Raw genomic sequence first — 17,629 nt, 5'->3', positions numbered from 1 at the left:
ATCCCATGTATTGGCTGTTGGTTAATCAAGCTTGAAGGACACATTGTTCATATTGTGCATAGCACCTTATCTTAGTCCCCTTGAAAAGCTCTTCTTACTAAAAACAATGACTGAGCAGGATGACTCCACTGTGCGTGAACTACATAGGACAGTCCAGGAAGAAGATGCAGATACAATACATCTTTCAGAAAATGTTAGAAATGCCATCAGTCTAAAACTACCACCATATGGTTTAACAGCTAGGGGTGGGTCAGTAACCTTTGTGATTGAGGCACACAAATCATTTAGAACAGAGGTATTCTATTAATGGGTTAGATTCCCACAGGCAGATGCACGAACAAAAACATTTAATTTCTACATAGAAGATGACATACCGAACAAATATTGTCCGTTTGAGGACATTGAAGTTCCGCTCACTTACCAGGCGCATATAAACTGGTTTAAAGGCACCCTCCCCCATACAAGAAATAGAGTAAGACTCGGTCCGCTCGGAAGAGACGGAGCAACATGGCCGGTACTAGTGGCCTATAAACCAGAACCTGACATTGACACAATGCCAGTATTAGACTAACGTACACTTCATAAAGAACTAATAAGACTTTACAGAAACTTGACACAGTTCATGATGAGGACACTCGCACTCCAGCCAACCACGACTATACCAACAGGTGCGATTCAAACACCGACAACCAAAATTACACCACAAATATTACATGCAGTGATGGGTAAAATGCCCACTAAACCTGAAGAAATGCCATTTTTGATAGCTAAAAAAATAACACAGCTGGAGGCAGTATTTCCACACACTGGTCCACAAGAAAATCATAGAGTGCTAACAATTTGCTTGTCGATGGGGATAGCTCCCCCGATAGACGATTGTACCCTTTTGGGGTACAATCTTTGCTGCAATATATACCAGAACTAATGGTATCCATTCATTTAGCAGTAACACCAGATGCATTAAGACAAATACAGAATGAGTATGGAGCAGAACCTGCTCTGAACTTAGGGATGAAGTTACTTGGTAACTTTGCCCAGGTATCAGCTATAATATTAGCAAACATTAAAGGGGACGCAGCTGCAGTAGCAATCCACCAACACCTGAGAGATTTCATTCCTTTATAGTAGGAGACAGAATTACCTAAAATTATTAAAACTGCATATGCAGAATTAGGTAGAGATAGTTGGGGAGCTAGACCAGTGAAACCTCAACTGATGGGAGGTCCAGACAAAGAACACACCAAGCAAACATCAGCTTCTTCCAAGAAGAAATGGGATAGTAACAAACAACAAAAGAATAGATCTCAATCCAAAGGTAGGTCTCCTCAGCAGGCTCCCACCGAAAGGAGGTATAACCTTAGGATAGAGATAACATTAAAAAACCTGACAGGTATCAGGACACTGATACACGTTCCTCTCGTTCCTTTCAGGGTTCATCAAAAAACTCCGAGAGGGAAGGACGGTCAGAGCACAGACAAGAAGAGCATACAAAGTCCAGAGACACGTAGCGCACTTCAGGCTACGCTTCCAAAAAAGAGGAAAAGCAAAAACTAAAACCTCAATTAAAAAAGAAGAAAGTAGCAGGTCTTAAGATCAGACATGCCGGAATTCTGAGGACTCAGCTACTGAACGGGGAATGGGCTCTGACGATGCTAGGCAGTGCTGCAGAAGTAACAATAGCTCGCAGGGACCTGATGGAATTTCTGGTGACAGCAGAGCTGAGTGAATATATCACGGTGGAAACACCTAAATACTAGGGTAAGCGTCCCACATAGGTGAAGGACTGGGTTATTCTAAGACCCAGCGGTGCCAGGGGACAACACCTGAAACCTTCGTGGGTTACCTGTTCTGGCGTACAAAACACAGAGACACGAGACACTTCCAGCGACGTCAGAGATCAGCGTTTATTTACTGCAGGGATACAGAAATCACAAGAAGTACACAACGTGTAGGTTCTCGGAGACTGCTTCAAATTGCAAAAGTGGATCGCTCCTTTTATACACGTTTTTGCCATTGCACAGTATGGCGAACAAAGGTTACAACTCAGTTCCCACAATAAACTTCAAAAGAGTCGTGTTCATGTTTCAGGAGGCCGGAACATAATTACAGCAGCATTGCCGGTTCCCAACTGTAAAAACATATCTACCCCGCAATAAAACACATTCCATTCTGACTGTAAACACATTAGGAGAGAGGACAAAAACAGATGCAAAGAAAGGACAAGGATGCACAACAGGTTAAAGAAGAGTGTCGGGAGTAATAAAGGAAACTTGATGACAGGATCAAAGACCTCGTGTCCAATGCATGCATGACTGAAACAATAGGCTAGCACGGCAAGATGAATCCCGAGAGGGGCCATCTGCCTTCGACGTGTCATTTCCCTTATCGTAAAAGTCACCCTCAAAGAAACACGTGTCCCTCATGTAAGCTTGGGAGTCCCAGGGTCACGAAGCGGACAACGTCCGTTCGCTGGCTACTTGAGGGCAAGAAACAAAATGGATGTCGTATCTAAAATGGAACCCGAGGGTTCGGATGAACAAACCCAAAACTGAGACGAACCATACGTGGTTGCGTAGCGAAACTGCGTACACCCACTATACTCGTCATTTGCGGTTCGTAGACACCAAACTCATCCATATTCGTCACCACTCAAAAACCTCAGACGCTCCTTTTGCCCTCAGGTAGGCAAGCACTAGTCAAGATCGGAATCGATTTCAATATTCGTCAGATCGTTCACCTGCTGCTGGAACATCATTCTACTCATCAATGTCTCCTTGGTAACAGATGGCCGTCTTATACACGTTGTAGCACAAAGGCCACATAAGACAGGACCACACTGTACACAAAGACAACACGTGAATAGAAACGTTACAACAACCCCTACGATCATCAGTATTTTCCAACCCCAAGTGGATATCAAGCCCCAAAACCATCCTAGAAGTGTCCAATTACCTTCGTCCACATGTATGGACTCGGAAATCTTGTGCAACTTTGAGATGGCTTGGTAGACAGTTGGAGCATTGTCAGGAATAAAAATGCAACAGCTCGAATGGATTACTTTACACACACCACCTCTATCTGCGAGAACGACGTCTAGAACCATCCGGTTCTGCAACGTCATGAGTCTATCCGCCTGAAGTTCAGCTGTTAAGTTACCAAGGGCACTCGCGGTAATATTAGCAGTCGACTCGACTACACGGGTCAACTGTCTTAGGTTCCTACTATTAACCATAGGTCCCCAAAACGGCAGGAAACCCTTAAAGAAATCTCCTGCTTCTTGACCGGCAGTATCCTCTTTGCTAATAACGCCTCTCACAACTCTAGTCTTGTGATAGTCTGAGGCAACTTTAAAAGTCGGTGGTAAAAGATTTGCAATATAACAGGTACCCGAAAAATCACGGGGTAACCATGTATATGCGCGTTCATAACATATGAAATAAGTGCCCTTAGCAGTCAGGAAAACAGGGGAAGAGAGCATCGGTAGGACATACGTGTCAGTACAAGCACTGTTCCCAAGTTGTGCTCTCGGATTTCGACCCAAACCTTTCAAGCAGAAATTACCGAGATGTGGTACAATCCATATTGGGGACGAGCTCTTAAGCTGTCTATCACCCACTGAAACACTATACTCAGCCTCACTCAGATCCTTATAGGCTTGCACCTCTTCATCTGGGATAAGCGACGCATCAAAAACATCTCTATCTAAATCCGCTATCGCTATCGCCAAAGGCTTGTGGTACGGACCAGGACCAAAATTAACAGAGCGTGGCTCTCGACTGGGGTAGGAATCTAGTGCACTACGAAACATAGTTTGGAATGCTCGAGCGGAACCCTGGGAGCTGTAAGGAAGGACCAAATACGGAATACCCCTATCCATGGTATGTGGCATTAACCCACACACCCAACAGTTGGTAGTATTCATCACCAACTGATGCTGATGTAGGAGTTGAACGAAGGAGTTATTCATAAATTCCGCACGTCTAACCTGTTCGTGTTGAGGCAAAGGATGAAAAGAATGTGGGGAAACAGTGGTGATGGAGCTTAGTTTAGGAGAAAGGGTAGGTGAAACAGTAGGCAATAACAACTGTATTCCAAAATACACTCCGCCCACCAATAGCATAGATACAGTCAGAAACAGTAGGAATACCTGAAACCGAAAACATTTTGTTCGTACAACCCTATATAACTCTGATCTCTGCGCCGACATCCTTTCTACTTCCAACAGCTTAGAGAATGCCATCCTCTACAAACCGTCCGTGACGTACTTGACGCACTTCGTTCTGAGTAGCGATTATCAATCCCCAGGAGTTCCCAGGAATCGACAAAAGTAACCGACCTAGCGTCAGAAACCTGCTAAACAGAAAGGAGTACCCGCACGGCCCTACGGTAACCCGGATGGTAGGGTTTCCTCAAAACGTTCAGTTTTAATACAAATCTCTTTAGCAGTGAAAAACACATAAAAAACTCAAAAAGAAAGGATGTAATTGTCCATAATGCTCATAGTACCGAAAAAGGGGAAAAAAAACAAATATACGACTTAATTTTTATTAGTCCTTGAACGAAGAAAGTATCGACTTCTTCCAGGTCGAGTTTGCTCTATAAACAATTGTTCAGCTGGCGCAATAGTGTTCGATAAAGTGAACAACGAGTCGGACCTTGGGTTCTCTGCTACTGATGACTCCACAAGTGGGTTTGGCAGCGACAGATCATCTCCTACAGGTTGAGCGTCACTAAACGGCACAAAGTTTAAAGGAGTCTCAGTTTCCGTTGCCGCAATCCCAGTTCTCACCCAACCGTCTGTTGGTGAGGGGATCGGTACCTTTTTCGTGTGGCCGGCGTGAACCCAGTTCTTCCGGCCCTCCAATCGAACCGCAGTCCTCGTTGTCAACAAGACTTGAAAGGGTCCTACGAATCTTGGCTCCAAGTTACGTTTCCGACCAAAATTTCGGGTAACGACCCAATCGCCTGGCCGGAGCTGATGTCCAGGACCCTCGGTCTGCGCCGGTAGAGCTTCAAAGACCTGTTGATGGATCAACCGTAGTTTAGTGGTCAAATCATGAAGGTAATCAATTAGCATTGGGTACTCAAGACTGTCAAAGGCCTTAGGTCTCGGGACTCCCCAAATGTTCGCAGGGCGGCCGAACACAATCTCATATGGGCTAAGCCCTACTCGAGAGTGTACAGTCGCCCTGGTTGATAGGAGGGCCAGAGGCAAGGCATCAGGCCATGATAGACCAGTGGAAGCTTGTATTTTTGCAAGTTTCAGTTTCAGGGTACCATTGTACCCTTCAACCAAACCCGCTGCCTGAGGATGATTAGCGCTATGGAATTTTTGACGGATTCCAAGGCCCTTACACACCCTCTGCATCACACTTCCTACAAACTCACTTCCATTATCCGACCACACGATCCGTGGCATTCCATACCTAGGAAAGTATTCCTTCAGCAGGATTTTCGCTGTGGACAGGGCAGTGTTATCCTTAAGAGGATAGGCCTCAATCCATCTAGAGAACGCGCAAACCACAACCAAAACATACTTCAGGTTATTCCATCTCTCCATATGGATAAAGTCCAGTTGGATCACCTCAAAGGGACAAACAGGGGGAGCAAAATGACCAGGTGGAGTGGGGGTGCCCTTGCCAGGATTGTACATCAAACACACCATGCAATTCTTAACCACTCTCTCAGCACACTTAGTAATACCCTCATTCTTCCATACAGGGGACAAGAACTTACATATCCCTTTTGCACTAATATGTGACAACCCATGAGCCATCGTCACGACAGCTAATACGTACGCATCTGGTAACATCCACCTCTGACGTTCCGTCAAGTCAACCCACCATCCATGCATATCCAACCTTCCCGTACTTTCTTTCCACTTGATCTTTCCAGCTTCAGTTGCCTCGTTCTGAATTGCTTTCACACTCTCAACAGTGTCTTCACACATACCAGTTTCCGTTGGCCATCTCACTGAACTTGTCACGTACATTCGAGTTGTAAGATTCTTAGCCGTTTCCTTAGCAATCTCATCCGCAAATGCATTACCACGACCAACATCATCCGTCACTTTCCGATGTGTGCTACATTTAACAATCGCCACTTGTTTAGGCAAGGTAAGTGCATCCAAAAGATCATTCACGAGCTGCCCGTGTTGGATCTTCGTCCCATGTGATGTCATAAATCCTCTTTCTCTCCAAAGTCTTCCAAAACTGTGCGCAACACCGAATGCGTACTGACTGTCGGTAAACACATTCACTCGCTTTCCCTTAGACAAGACACATGCCCTTGTCAATGCAATCAACTCTGCCGCTTGTGCTGAATTCTGATTCAATCTCGCAGTTTCCACAATCGTGCTCAACGTCACTACAGCATACGCAGTCGTCACATCGCCATTCGGCAATTTAAAGCAAGAACCATCAACATACAAAGTACCATCAGGATCTACCAAAGGAGTGTTTTTCAGGTCCACACGACCCTTTGTTTCTTCCTCAGTTCGTAAATAACAATCATGTGGTGGTACATCATCTGATTCCGTATTACTGGGCAACAATGTCGCCGGATTCAGTACATTACAACGCTTGATCTGTATATGACTTGCCAAAAGGGTCAGCTCGTACCCAGACAACCTTGCACTCGTCAGATGTTGAGTTTTTGTACGATTCAGAAGAGTATCAACTGCATGCGGAACCATCACTATGCGCATATTATCCATGACAAGACCTGCGGATTGTCGAATAGACGCCGCAGCTGCCGCCGTCGCCCTCAAGCAACTCGGCAACGCTCTAGCTACCGGGTCTAAAGTCGAGGAAAAATATGCACATGGGCGCTGCTTGTCACCAAATTGTTGCGTTAAAACACTCAACGCACATCCTTCCCTCTCGTGAACGTATAGTGTAAATGGCTTGCTGTAATCAGGAGTACCTAACACAGGAGCCGAACACAACGCATCACGAAGTTCAGAAAAACTTTTCTGACATTCCTCCGTCCATGGCAAAGGAGTCGAAACATCCTTGCACGTAAGAGCTATCAATGGCTTCGCTAACAGTGAAAAATTTGGAATCCACTGTCTACAATATGACGTGATACCTAAAAAGGCACGCACGTCTCTCTGAGTCGTCGGCACAGTCATTCGGGCAATTGCTGCGATTCTTTCAGGGGTCAACTTCCTTCCCGCCTTTGATAATAAGTGACCTAGATAGGTAACTTCTTGACAACAATATTGCAATTTAGAAGGTGACACCTTGTGGTGTAAGTCACATAGATGCTGCAACAGTGCCACAGTAGCAGTCTTACAAATTTGTTCAGTGTCTGCAGCTACCAACAGATCGTCAACATACTGAATCAAGGCCGCACCAGCTGGCAGCACGAATGCATCAAGTTGGCTCTTGAGAGCTTGGCTGTAGATCGATGGGCTCTCACAGTAGCCTTGAGGTGCACGTTTGAACCGGAAGCTACGACCACCTAATGAAAAACCAAACAAATCTCGACTTTCCTCAGCAATTGGAATGCTAAAGAACGCATTCTTCAGATCAATTACCGAGAACCATGATGCAGAGGCTGGAATCAGAGTCAGTAAAGCTGTAATGTCGGGCACCACAGGAAACTGCGGGACAACAATTTTATTTACCTCCCGTAAGTCAATAACTAAACGGTACACAGGGAGCTTGGAGGGATCAGTTCGCTTCAGAATAGGCAACACAGGACTATTACACACGTTACCTCGTGTCTCCTCAATAACATCTTTATCGATCAAATCATAGATGATCGCTAATAGTGCCCGTTCACCATCAAGGGAGATACAATACTGGGGTATGCGCGGTAAACGCGCATCAACTTTCAATTGAACAACATAAGGTGGTATTTCCAGCAGGCCCACATCATTGGGACCTGTCGCCCACAAAGAAGCCGGAAGAGAACTCAATTCCGGTGGGAGCTTGTCGATCGATAAATACATAGGGGAAATCACTCTCTGACCCAATGTAAGCTCTACTCCCGTAGGAGAGCAGTACAAAGTCGCATGTAACCTTTTCAACAAATCCAAGCCCAAAAGATTCTCACCACAACCAGTAGTCAAAATCAAAGGAGCTTCTAACTCATGAGACCCAATCGTAAGGGGCAAGGGTCTAGAAACCGGATTGCTAACGGGGGCGAAAAGAATACAACGGAAACATTCGTTAAGCCAGACAAAGGCGTGCCAGGGAGTTTCGAATGCATGATGGAACTTTTTGCTGCACCAGTGTCCAACAGAAAAGGCTCAACGACGCCCAATGTGGCAACTGCGACATAAGGCCCTCTCTGATCCACCGGAACTGATACTTCTCCCTTCCTTTGTCTATGGCCGTCCTAGTAGATACCGTCCGTATCAAGATCACGCTCGACATAATAGTCGTCCACATGATATTTCGCAGATCTACCAGACGAGAGATCGCGTCGATCGAAACAATTCTGCGAGTCTGACGAAGTCGCAAGACGCTCAGCCTGAGTCTGAGTAACACCACGACCTCTACCACGTGAAGCTTGTTGAGGACCACTACGACCTCCTCGAGCCGACACACCATTGTTCCTATCACATAGAACTGGGCAATTAAACTTCAAATGGCCCTCCCCTCGACAATATGCACATTGATTATACCCCAACACAAAGCGAGGTGCGGGAGAGTCATTGCGCACCTGTGATCTGGGAAACTGCGATTGTGAGCGATTTGGCTGTTGCAAGTCATTGAAATTTGAGCGCGGAGGATACGCTTGCTGCAATAAGACCTTAGTTTTAAGATCCTTCGTTTTCTTATCTGCAAGTTCACTTTCTTCGTTTTCTCTGTTTTCATAATATTGGGCCGTAGCCAATATTTGAGCAGTGGTAGAAACAGCCCACGAACTCTCAGAATTCTTCAACTTGTTGCTGAGTTCGGGCAACAAGTTCGATACAAATTTATCAACGAACAACCGCTGACCACCCTCCGAACTCATGTCCTGACCACTATGATCAACAAATGCTTCCTCAAATCTCGTAAAGAAATCGGAGACACTCTCGTCCCTCTTTTGCTTACACGCGGACAATTTGTCCCAATTGACGCGCATTGCTGGCATAAGCATTTTCATAAGAGTAATTATCCTCTGGGGCAAATCCACAATAAGCTGTTCATGTTTAGCCCCACCAACATGCTGGGCGTCTGCCGCCGTAAGGGCAGCCCAGTCACCGCCTAACTCAGCCGCATGATTCTCGTGACGAATTTTCGCCCAAATCGGCTGAGGCACTACATTGCCAAACAACATGTCGATATCAGCAAGATTCATAACAGTAGCATCCACTAGTTGGGACAACTCCTTATAATAACCTGCAGGATTTTTACGAGGATCGGGCAAAGTTTGCTTCACCTGCAAAACTTCCGATCGCTTCCAAGGGAGGTGTATCCACACTCTCTGAAACCGTCCTGGGACAGCAGGATTAGCATTAGGATCACCTGGCATCCACACTGGGGGAACTTCTCGCATAGGATATTGACCAGGTTTTGCCATCCACTCTTCGGTCTCGTCTTTAAACAACGCTCGAGGTTGCACTGTACATCGAAAGGATACCAGACGTTCTAGAGCAGCTCGAACCTTATCACCTACAATCACACCAGTTGTAAATTGATGCTGGAGCTCAGAAACCTCAGACGGTACATTGTGGACCACATCGTCGACCACATCATGATCCCATTCTTCCCTCAACGATTTACACATTTCCTCAAACACGAATCGTTGCGTGGGCGCATTAAACTGGGAAAATGTTTCAAACACTATACGCGAAGTGTACTTAACAGGATTACGAATCCATTTACGTGCCATTTTTACCAAGGATTCACGTTCCCTACCATCAGGAAGCTGGCTGCGCCTCTGAGCAACATCAGAAAGAGTCGATCCAAGTATTGGCCCAAAAAGCGGAGAATAAAGAGTAGCAACAGCATTCAGGAGACGGCTACGAACAGAAGGAGAAGAAGAAGAAGGCACAGGAGCAACAACAGTAGGAGTGGAAACAGTAGAGGTGGACGCGGCACCAGGAGTAGCGGGAACGACAGGCTGAGGAGGGGCTGGGAAAAGCGCAGTAGGAAGAAAAGCCGGTAAAGGAGGATGGACAATTTGCGGCACAAGAGGATTCGGGAGAGCGGGAGGAACGACGGGCTGACCAGCAGCCGCCAAAACAGCAGGTTGAGGAATAGGAAGAATCATAGGACCCACAGTATCTGGAGCATAGGGAGGTGGTGATTTCAACAAATAAGATAGGAGCGAATCTTCTATCACTTCTTCTCCCGTCTTATCGGCATTAGACGGTAACACCGGGTAACACTTATCCACCGCCATATGATGAAGTCGAGCACTAACTTCCTGCTCTTTCTCATCTTTGTCTCGCTGATACTGTTCAGCATTTCGCATCACCGTAATGACACCTTCTCTCTTATTTTTCTTACTCTGTTTGATTTCTTTCTGCTTGGCCTCTTTACGCCATAAACGGAAGGAATCAAACATGGCTGGCCTAGCCTTCTTTTTAAACAGTTTAGCTTCCAAATTATCTAAAACGGCTGTTTCGAAACTACCATGTGATGGCCAACTAAGAACACCATCATTTTTAGTATAATGGACCCAATATTCGTTATATACGATAGGACCCACGCCATGGCGACTATAGAGCTCATAAATTGGAGTTCCAACCGGAGGTATCGGACATGAATCCTCCAGCCGGGAATCCATTCTGCAACATTTAAGAAACCCAAACAAAGTACTACGGCCAGGCATCGTGCACACTAACCGAGTTTACAAACTTCAAGGGCTATCGAATTATGATGTCCTCGCACAAAAATGCGAGACCCTCGGTTTTGGCAATTGCAATCGTCAAATAAAACCCAACAACTAAGAACCACAAATGCTATGGAACCATGCGAACAACAACGGAACACTGGGAGCGACCCACAAATACTTAACTGAAAGAGCAATGGCGTCACCAGGAAGGCCCGTCTATCGTCTCGCCGTACAAAGGACTACGCCAGGCGCCAAAACAGGTCGACAGGCAGGGCATCAGTCCATCGCAGCCGTCAGGAGGCGGGGATCTTCGCGGGAAAAGACGTCGGGCCACTTATTTCGACAACTGGATCGATGAAGCGGGGTGCACCTTCCCTCGGAGATTTCACACGAAGTTCCTCACGATCGTCGGGCTTTGGACCGGTACCGCTGATGTCGCCCCACGTTGGGCGCCAACTGAAGGACTGGGTTATTCTAAGACCCAGCGGTGCCAGGGGACAACACCTGAAACCTTCGTGGGTTACCTGTTCTGGCGTACAAAACACAGAGACACGAGACACTTCCAGCGACGTCAGAGATCAGCGTTTATTTACTGCAGGGATACAGAAATCACAAGAAGTACACAACGTGTAGGTTCTCGGAGACTGCTTCAAATTGCAAAAGTGGATCGCTCCTTTTATACACGTTTTTGCCATTGCACAGTATGGCGAACAAAGGTTACAACTCAGTTCCCACAATAAACTTCAAAAGAGTCGTGTTCATGTTTCAGGAGGCCGGAACATAATTACAGCAGCATTGCCGGTTCCCAACTGTTAAAACATATCTACCCCGCAATAAAACACATTCCATTCTGACCGTAAACACATTAGGAGAGAGGACAAAAACAGATGCAAAGAAAGGACAAGGATGCACAACAGGTTAAAGAAGAGTGTCGGGAGTAATAAAGGAAACTTGATGACAGGATCAAAGACCTCGTGTCCAATGCATGCATGACTGAAACAATAGGCTAGCACAGCAAGATGAATCCCGAGAGGGGCCATCTGCCTTCGACGTGTCATTTCCCTTATCGTAAAAGTCACCCTCAAAGAAACACGTGTCCCTCATGTAAGCTTGGGAGTCCCAGGGTCACGAAGCGGACAACGTCCGTTCGCTGGCTACTTGAGGGCAAGAAACAAAATGGATGTTGTATCTAAAATGGAACCCGAGGGTTCGGATGAACAAACCCAAAAATGAGACGAACCATACGTGGTTGCGTAGCGAAACTGCGTACACCCACTATACTCGTCATTTGCGGTTCGTAGACACCAAACTCATCCATATTCGTCACCACTCAAAAAGTGTCGTTCCGTCTCACACGGAACCTCATAGGTTACATGAAATAATACTCCAAATGGAAGGGGACAAGCCCAGAAAAATTAAAGGTCTCTTTTGGGAGAACCTAGCCTTTGGCTATGACATTCTTTTAGCTGAAAGAGATTGGCCATCTGCTATTGTTATGGATTGCCCATTGGGAGAAACAGTGACTTTCCCAGCCTTTTCCGACCTTCTTACCACACACTTAAAACACACATACGTGCAGGAGTGGGCGGTAGCCCTTGCTCCTGCACTATATTGCAACCATGTTGGGTGGGATGAACAGTCAGCTTGCCACATTATACCTCTAAAATCTACTCCAACTCCACAGAGACAGTATGCAATAAAACAGGAAGCTAATAAACAGTTCAGGGATATCTTAGACCAACTTGAATACCAGGGTGTGATTAAAAATTGCACCTCTTCAATGAATAACCCTTTGTTTCCCATAATGAAACCAGACAATTCATATTGTCTAGTTTAAGACTACAGACAGCTGAACTCGCGCATAAAAACATTTGCAGTACAGAACGCACACAGTGCCACATTAATGGTTAACATTGAGCGGAAAAAATACAAAACTACACTAGATATCTCAAATGGATTCTTCTGCCAAAATATAGTGCCTGAGAGCAGATACTTGACAACATTCTCAGCGCTGAGGTTCCAGCATCAATTTTGTTGAATCCCCTAGGGGTATAAGAACATCCCGGGGTTGTTTTCTGCCAGGGTAACTGAGTTACTTCAGAATCTGGATGAGGAGGCATTGTCCTATGTAGATGATATTTAGCTGACGAAAGATGACCTGGAGGAACATTTGACCAGGGTGAGCACCATCATTTTTGGATTCGCTTCAGACAGCTACAAATGTAACTTTAAAAAATCAAAAATAGCCCACCTCAATGTTCTATTTCTAGGATATGTGCTTTAAAGTGAAGGTAAAAGCCTTGCCGATAATTTTTAGAAAAGTGTGCGTTGCTCCAGCCTCCAAAATCATTAAAAAATTTACAATCCATACTGGGATTCCAGAATTTCAGCAGAACATACATTTTGGATTACACAGAAAGGGTTAAACCTTTCTATGACCTCATAAGACCTGCTTTTTCATTTAGGCAATGGGCACAGGAACACACAGATATCCTTCGTTCCCTACAAGCTGACATGATAGTGTCCAAACACTTACAGACACGTGTAAATGTCCGCAATCTAGTAATCCGTATAGTTGCGGGTCAATCAGGGTACACCTACTTAACATACAATGAAGGCAAAACTATGCCCATAGCATACAATTCACACTTGTACACAAAACGCTAAGATGCGTTTTGCATCCAAAGAAAAAATTCTGACAGTTGTACAGACTGCTGTAGTGAGAGAAAGAGCACTGGTTCAGGGGAAACAAATAATTGTTGTGACTCCGGTACCAGCCTTAGAGGCTCTAGGAAATTGCACGGCTCAACTAGCTGAACTAAAAACTCTTTTACTGGCACTGATTAATATGGATCCAGAATTCCCCACACTAATTGTGCGAGATTCCTTCTACAGTGTACAGTCATACAATGAATATCTTCACTATTGGGGACAGAATGGGTTCAGGGACTCAAAAGGTGGCACAATTAAGCATAAAATGCTATGGGAACAGGTAGCTGAGTTGAAAAACAAACTACCAAGAGCTCACGTGATACACTGAGTCATCAACGCAATGGCGTTCACGTTGAAGGGAATTCATTGGCTGATGAAGTGCAAAGGGGCCAGTACGAACTGCGTCCGTAGCTGCAATCACTCGTTCAAAAACGAGAATAGACGGACAGATAATGGTAGCTGTCATTGCCTCATGCAAAGACAACAAGGCACTGCCGAAATGTTTCCCACTCAAGTACTCCTACAAGTTAGATGCAGATAACGTTCCATTTGCTTAGATTCCAGGAGTTAGGGATAGAGTAATACCAAACATGGATCGCAGATTAGGCTTGATATTAGCTGCACATGAGGGTCTGGGTTCTGCGCACGCAGGAGTTACAGCAACGGTTTCTTTACTGAAACAACGCTATTGGTGACCAGGGTTAACAAAGCAGACCAAAGATTATGTCTTAAAGTGCAACATCTGTCAACAGATGAAGGGCTCCACCATAACACGTCCAGCGCAGGCACCATTCTTAATATCAGACAGACTACTCACATGTGTCTATTTGGACCACTGCGGCCCCTTACTATCGGATGGGGCTTATAAGTACATCATGGTTGCAGTGAATTCCTGCTCGAGATTCCTATGGGTATGGCCTCAGCGTTCGGCTGACGCTCAAACTGTTATCAAAGATTTGCAAGTCTTTATAGGGACATATGCAGTTGTCACATTACATTCTGACTGTGGTCCCGCGTTTAGCTCTAGGGCTTACAAGGAAGCCATGGGAAGTTTGGGTGTTGCAGTGCGGTACTCATCTCCATATCATCTCAAGGGAAATTTGGTTGTGAAGAGGAAAAACCGGGACTTAAAGCAATCTTTAACAGCTAGAGTATTAGGTTCAGGAGGTAGTTGGATCAATCACTTATATGGGGTACAGCGGGCCTTGAATGACATGGCAAGAAGTTCTCTAGGGGGTGTCACTCCTTATGAGGTCCTATTTGGGGCGAGAATGTGGGTACCAGATCTTGATTGTGAAGGCACAGTAGCGGATGAGAAACCTTTTGACATCAATAAATGTTTGGCAGTTTTACAGGATCTGAATGAATCCAGATCACTACAGAACAATGTGCAGGTAAAACGGACCCCCACTGGGGAAGTCAAGTCAGTCACGGCGAGACCTGTCTGGGTCCCTGAAGTTGGGGATCTGGTCAGAGAAAAGATAACAGACAAAAAGGAATTTGCACCATCATACAGAAAGCCTGTACCTGTCCTGACCGTCGAAGGAACAAGAACTGTACTCCTGCCGCCTCTTGCCGGAAAAAAGGAGAAAAGATTTGTCTCTATTGATCTGATAAAACCACACTATGTGGCCGATAATGAACAGTAGGCCTCGTGGGTTCCTGGGTAGCCAACGCCTTCCTCTCGCTACCATACAGGAAGTTCAGACGGAAAGGCTCATCACGTTTGAAGAGTCTCCTATACGGAATGATGGACTATGCAACAATGACATTGAACTCGTTCCTCTTGAAACAGAAATTCCAAATCAAAATGAAAGACAAATTTCACTTCGACCTAACACTGATGTCTACATAAACATGCCTCAAAAAGTGCCATCTACAAGTTCAACAAAACCTGCTGAGCTACCAAAAATACATTGAACTGCATCTGGCTATTTCATCAACTTTGATGCCTTTTCATTGGATCCAAGTGAACCTGAAATGACGTCAGCCCCAAAATATCGTCAACAACAAGTCAAAGACTTCTTCATTTTTCTTTAAAAGACTTACCTGGTGCCACCTTGGATAGAACTTGGATAATCACCATGTTACTTTTCTGGATAGGCTTAGTAACTGTCTTTTGCTTACTTGTTAATGGAATGTATCTTCACCAAAGCTCTGCAGCCTCACAAGTGAACTTGATCCTGAACATTACAGAAGTTCCTATACCCGATGGTATAGTATGGGACAAGGTTAATTAAGATATATTTGTTCTGACCAAACTTTTAAAAATACTACATTTATTTAAAATTTCCTTAAATTATATTATTACCTCCAGTACATTTTCCGATGATGTGGATTTTGAAACTGTAAACAATATGTTGTCTGATTTAGAACAATCTGCCACTTTTTCTAGCAATTAAATGTTAGAAGACACGTCAGATTTTAACACCATGTATTGTTATTAACATTATGGCCATCATTTTCTACACAAATCTAGAACCCCTAGGAGGGCTTTCACATATCACCAATGGGAACATTGCCCTACACCACCGAAAAGTAGTTCGAAAACATTTGTACAGAAATCTTCATATTTTTCAGGGTTTGTTTCAGACCCGACCTCATATTACTATAAGGTTGCACCAACATCTGCACGGAAAAATATGCTAACACACACCAAACAGATGTACTCTGCTTCCCAACTGTCTGAACAGGGTTTTGACTTATGGACAGACACTATAGACTTAAAATCAGTCTGAGGTTCTAGAAATTGGCAAGTCCAGGGAACAGAAGATGTATTTAGAGCATGCCTCATTCCCCAGCAGATGATATTTCTAAAAGAAACTATGCAACAGACTTTCTGTCTTGGGATAGCCAAGAACAAGGATTTGAACACACCTTGGAGCCCAACACCATCACTTCTGAGGAAAATTTTACATGAGAAGAAGTGGCTACAATAGATGACATTTTGCAATACAATAGTTCGGACCCCATTTGGAAGGGATGGTTGGTTTGGCCCACAGACACAAACAGATGTCAAGGAAGATTCAGGGGTACCACCGAAGGGCTCAGTATCCATAGGCCAGACCCACACTATGTACAGAGAGAACATCCGGGGGCGGTGACATCATACAGTGTTGGGAAGTTATGTCTCAATTGGCTAAAGACATCAACACTACCACAGGTGAAACAACACTTATCCTTACTTACAGAGAATTTGGACCTACAGGATTTTTTATTAGGTTCCAGAAAGCCACGTCAAAAACGTTTTTTATATGCTGTCTATACTGAAATTTGGAAAATCTCCCAACCAGAAGCAGCGGAGAGACTACGAGAAATAGATAGGATTAACTTAGAAAAGGTGTTAGCCATAGTTGACAAAGGTATGACTACGTTAACATCCAGGATTTATTCACTGGGCAACATTGTATCTTCTGCTATTGATGTACTAGAACAAGATTTGTCCATACTACAGCACGGGCATTCACAATTACCTTCTATTATGTTATTAAGCTGGGTGCTGCAATCATTGCACGCAGGTTATGTGCCTTGGCATTTTAATCAACAGTACGTCTTTGCTTTCTGCAAACAATCTAACAGAAAAACAGATGAAACTGGCACAGAGGGGAGCAAAATATACAATGCTGCATATGGAAAAACTGGACAGATTACCTTTTACTGTGGCAGAATCACCTTCCACAGAGTGGTTAATCTATGGCCATGTAACGTTACCGGTCACAACTTTCCAGTTTCAGTATTGCCTGGAACAACAACAGGCAGGCAGATATGAAGAAACGGGTAGGGAATTCATCAAGGAATCTTGGGAATTACCAGATAGAGTTCGATGCAGGAGTGGGGATCTAGAAGTGTTTCTAAGCGGTGCAAACTGTGAGAACACTTTAAGTGGATCTCTCATATGCCAAGATATCATGCTGCACTGGGCCTGCAATGGTTCAGTAGCAAACCTATCCTGTCATTTGAGGGGCACCCCGGCAGCCGTGATTACCCCAGTTTTCAGGCTACTTTCAAATGGGATTTGCTTGATGCTGAACGATCAAGGTTGTTGTGGGATGCTTCGGGCATCGCATATCTAGTAACCGTGAGTTCCAGGGTTACTTGCTGTATGCAAGTATTGTTTCCACCAAGACACACAGTCAGG

The sequence above is a fragment of the Triturus cristatus genome, chromosome 4_1 (assembly GCF_964204655.1).
Source record: "Triturus cristatus chromosome 4_1, aTriCri1.1, whole genome shotgun sequence".
Taxonomy (NCBI): Eukaryota; Metazoa; Chordata; class Amphibia; order Caudata; family Salamandridae; genus Triturus; species Triturus cristatus.
Note: the sequence above shows the minus strand (reverse complement) of the source record.